Genomic DNA, 5492 nt, shown 5'->3' with positions numbered 1-5492 from the left:
ATGTTTCCTCTAAAGGAAACTGTGTCTGCTCACAGCTGTGGTAACTATGATAGTAGAAGCAGGAAGTCAGTCTGTAAACTGTGATGGATTGTAATAATTGTACTGCTCACTGTCCCGTAAAACTGCTCTGAGAAAGTAGCAAGAAAAAGTAATTATTATCATTTTTGGACAAAGCTACAAAGACAAGACATAAACTGTACTAAACCTTAATTTATCTTAAAACTGAAACAGACATGGGTGGGTGCGCAAACTTTTTATGTCACAACTAGATGTTAATGGTTTTCTTGGTCTGCTAATCCACAAGTTTCATACTTGTGTTTTAAGTGAAGTTCTTCTCTCATCCAGCATATTTAAAATGTGGTTGCAGCTACAGCTTGCATGGATTGCTTCACTTTTGTTTTGAAAGATTCCCCCACCTAATACCTGTGTATGACAGACTGCTGTAAACTGTATGAAGGAATGCCTACTGAGGTGATTAAAGGAGCAGAAAGCAGGTGATATTTAAGAGTAGGGGGGGATTTGGTATGTGAGGACAGAGTCCTGAAACAGAAGGGAAGAGGGGTGGGGGGTGAAATCCCAGCCGCGTTAGGAGGTGAAAGTATGAGGCTCCAACCACTATGGATGAGGTTCCTGTAATCCTGTAGGACAGTGCCATCCTTTTACATGCATGACCTACTGTTATTTGTGTCACCCACTCATCACTCACACACTGCAGTCAGGAATGGTATCCTGGTCAATTTGGCCTCTGTGAAAAAGTAAGTCTATTGAGAAGAACTCCAGTGAAGGATTCAGAGGTGATCCCGACAAAGATCAGGTTTCCCCCTACCTTGTTCATGTGTACAAGAAAAAACTGTTATATGCTATAGTACTGTTTTTCTTTTTTCTTTTTTTTTGGGACGGGTGGGGCTATGAGGGAAACAGGAGGCACCTGAAACAGTGTTGTACCCACCTTTTCAATATGAATGACTTTTCTTGTCAAGTCTGAATGTGGGATTAAATCTTTTGAGCACACCCACTTTGCAGAGGCTGGATGTGAAATAAAGGCTGCTATTGTGTGACAATGGCTCTCCCGTAGGGCCCTCACAGCTTCCCAGCCTTCCCAGCCTCACCTCACACACTCTCTCAACCCTGAACCGGCAATTAGATGGTCAAATTAAAACCCTGGTGCTCAGGACTAATTGTTTCTAACAGGCCTTTGTAAAGTGCCATGGTGTTTCTCATTGAGGGCAGCTTCCCTGCCTCCTTGTGTGTCAGATAGGGGAGGGCATCGTTCCAGCCGGGAGATAAGCCACAGGCTTTTTTTAATGTCCCAAAGTAGACTTAATTTTCACCTTCCTTTCACGGTTCAGGTGCACTTGTGTATTGAGGCGGTCAGAATTTGCAGTGGGTGGGTTGGCCTGGCGGATACAGTACCTCACAGAATGTCATTCATCGACGGCTTCCGGAATGTCTTAAAAAGGGTGTGTATATATGTGTGGGGATTTCACCACTGTCCTGCATTTTTCTTCCTTTTCTGCACTTTTATTTTCAGAGAAGGCTTAAACAACTGTCAGGGCATGAAATGCATGACTTTTCTAAATACAGTGTGGCTGTCAGATGTGTGTAATGATGGAGCGGCACCATTCACTTTTTCAGTGCTGCTGTGGCGACAACCTTTATTATTATGAAACGCCAGTTACCACCAGTTATTTTGTGATAGTTCTTTCACTGTAAGGCAATGAATCACAATTTTTTCCAGTGTTTCTCACATCCACTGACAACAATATGTAAATGCTTTCAATTACGTTAGGTTTCAGGTAAGTTGTGTTATATATTTTCACATATGCATGTCTGGAAGGGTCTGCATGATGGTAGTTTTGCAGCCCAAAATTTGTGAATGCATTGACTGTTCACACTGTAAACGTGCCCGATGTACATGTGTCAGGGAAATGAATAGGTCTCAAAACAAATGAAGAGAGCCTGTAAAAGGAGATTGTCTGCCATCCACACCTTTAGAATACATCATTAATAGAACTGTGATTAAAGCAGTCGCTGCTGGACTTTGGGCGTACTTTGATTTGCACATGTTTTCCATCAACAGTGTTCTAAGTTCTCCAGAAATGCCATGCTATGTCCATCCACTGTGATTGGGATAAGAAAGCACGAAATTCCAGCAGCAGTTTTAGAATAATCTAACACGGTGCTTTAGCCTAATCTGTAACCAGCTCCTGTAAAAAGCGTAAAGTCATGGCTAGTCTTTCAGGAACAACTATAGCAGCCCTGTGTGTTTTTCTGGGGGGGCAGTATGAGGTTGAAAGTACCCTATAGCAGACTGTACTGTAGTAGGAAAAGAACCAAATCTATTGTGTGCATTCATAGTCTGCACTGGTCAGTGTATGGGGATGCGGAAACTATGAATTAACCTTAAGTTGACTTCATGATGTGTGCCCACAGGGACATCATTCCACACTTTGCTGACTAACACTGGATGTTTAATAGGTGTATGCAGTTTCACAATAGATGATTGACACGTGCTGGCCAACAGGCAACCATTGCAGGCGACAGCCTCATACAGCCACGCAAACATTAGCTCAACTGATTGGAACTGATGGTTCACTTGTGGGGTGTCTGCTCTGGGATTTCAGACCAGACCAACATGGTGGCTCATTCAGAAACCAAAATGTGTTTTCTGAAATAAAAAGCCACGCAGTTGCTGTCCTTGTTTCAAATGGTTAATTAAACAGTTTTTCAAGAGTTTCCAGATGTGTCAGATGCCCCTGTTTTGCATAAAGTGGCCTAGACCTCCACACTATGCAAATAATGAACAGGAAATGCGATGCTCTGCTCCTCACAATGCAGTGTAACACTACCAGACTGCACACCCGCTTCGGTAGACAATAAAAGGGAAACATCGAAAGACAGATCCTATACTCCACTGAGGGGAGTGGTTAAATGTATACACTGCAACCACTTATTCTTGATATCTGATATAATGCATGTACATAAATACATGTGGTGATTTTTTTTTTGTTTGATTAAATGTCGTGAATTTGTCATGTCAACAGTGCACATCTTGAAACACAAGAGCAAATTGGAAGAATATTTTTGACATAGTGAAATCAAATCAAATCAAACACAAGACATGCCTCTTAACTTAAGTGTGGATAGTGTACTTGTTATTACCTACATTCACCCAGTAAAATACAGTAAAACTCTTCCATTTTTCAAGCATTTTAATGACCAAAATTAAAAGCCAATACTCTGTCTTGAAAGATCCCTTCCCAATAGCCTCCTCGTACATCTTCTCTTGGGTTAAAGACAAACACTGTCAGGACTGGCTGATTCTGTTTGTGACTGACCTGCTGTCTGCACCCAACCACCTCTAGAAGCAGGAGCTGCTCCTGTTTTAATTGGAGTGTGACTGAAAAGGTACTGGGAGCTATGTGGAGGGGGAATGCTTGTTTTCCACACACACACACACACACACACACACACACACACCCTGCTGTGAACCCCTGTGTCTGCTGCCCAGCTTGTCAACCTTAGAGAGTTGAGAGGGAGAGGGGACTGGAGCGCTGAAGTCAGGTATAGACAGACATTTTCTCAGGAATGCTGAGAGGTATCAGAAGTGACATGTAACCGTATCCAATGTCAGATCTCATGCTTTATCTCTGCTCCGCTGTTGACTGCTCCTACAGCCTGCTGATGTCTCCTGTCTAAACCTGAGAGCCTCGCTGGGAGCTGGTCCTCGTGCCTGAATCCCTGCTGGAACATTTTGATCAGGACAGTTGGATGAATAAACATTGGCATGTTTACTGTTAAGGTTCCAGGGTACTCAAGAGACTTCCAAGGGGCATTAAACTAATGTTTAGTTTCATTATCAATTGTCCTTCTGATTATTCAATAAGTGGTTAAGTGTCTTAACTTCAATTTATAGATCAATCATACAATGGATTATTTAAAAAAAATATATTATTATGACAAAGATGTTGCTTGTAGTCCAGAATGACATAAATATCTAATATCAGAGACTATAACAATCTCTGTCTTTGGCGAAGTAAAGCTGCATTTTTTTTGCAGACATTTCAATTTATAAGAGATGTGAATTTGTAGGGTAAAGTAAAGTAGACAGATCTCACAGTGAAAGAGTTATGTATGTGTGCCATTAACTAAAAACACACAAACAGTAAATTTTGCAACTTCTGTGATTTTTATGGCTCAATACTGGTGCTGAAATAGGGAAAATGCCTGATATTCAGATTTTGTAGTGTGTGCAGAGACAGCCTGTTGAGCACTTTCTTCTTTATTTTTTTTTTTACATGAATGATTGGTTTTCAGGCTTCTCCTTATTTGAGATTCATTTTGGCTTAGATTGTGAGAAAAACACATGAGACTGAAAGCATCAGTTTGCAACACAAAGAACCCCTGTGAAACATCCAATAATCATCCAGTTGCTACATTCTGTATACTTGACAGCTGCACATAGTTAATAATTACTTTTAGGCCCCTTTTAAACATGCACTCCTTTCACTAAATCTCAATAGCAACACAAGTCTGAACTGCATGAAGTCACATTAACAGATAGGTATGGACAAGTAATGTAGCCTACTTTGAGTTGTGTAAAGTGATTTTAGGAAGGCTTCAACATCTAAACAATAATATTGGTCCAAAAAACATCACAGCAATGAAAAAAGTAGAGACAAAATTTGTGTCAAAATCACAGAACACATGTTTCACTCATTTTTTTCTTACAAGACAGAACAGGTTGAGTTAATGAGACTGGGCTAAGGTCATGTGTTTTAACAAAATGTTAACAGAAACTCAAGTTCAGTTTGCTGCTTGAAGTTGTTTGTGGGAGTCTTTCTTCTGAGTTTATTAAATACCTGCTGCACATCAGGGGTGGATATATTTACATTGCTTTCTTAATGTCTGGTTAACAGGTACAAGTTTGCAACTTAACATGTTATTGCTACAATACTTTACTGGCATGCAAAAAACTTCTGCACCTACGGTGCCTAATATTACTCAGTAGACAGCATTTGTACACTGCTCAAAAAATAAAGGGAACACCTAAACAACACAATGTAACTCTAGGTCAATCACACTTCTGCGAAATCAACCTGTCCAGTTAGGAAGGGACACTGATTGTGAATCAATTTCACCTGCTGTTGTGCAAATGCAACAGACAACAGGTACAAATGAGAGGCAATTAACAAGACAACCCCTACAAAGGAATGGTTCTGCAGGTGATGATCACAGACCATGTCTCTGTTCTCATCCTTTCTGGCTGATATTTTGGTCACTTTTGCATTTTGTCAGTGCTCTCATCCCTGGGAGGAGATCCCTCTGGAGAACATTCACTGCCTCATCAGGAGCATGCCCAGATATTGTAGGGAGGTCCTACAGGCACATGGAGGCCACACACACTACTGAGCCTAATTTTGACTTGTCTTCAGGAATTTCCACTGAAGTTGGATCAACCTGTAATGTGATTTTCCACTTTTATTTTGAGT

Source organism: Stegastes partitus, unplaced genomic scaffold (genome assembly GCF_000690725.1).
Source record: "Stegastes partitus isolate 25-593 unplaced genomic scaffold, Stegastes_partitus-1.0.2 Scaffold86, whole genome shotgun sequence".
In the NCBI taxonomy this organism is placed as follows: Eukaryota; Metazoa; Chordata; class Actinopteri; family Pomacentridae; genus Stegastes; species Stegastes partitus.
This window is presented reverse-complemented; position numbering follows the sequence as displayed.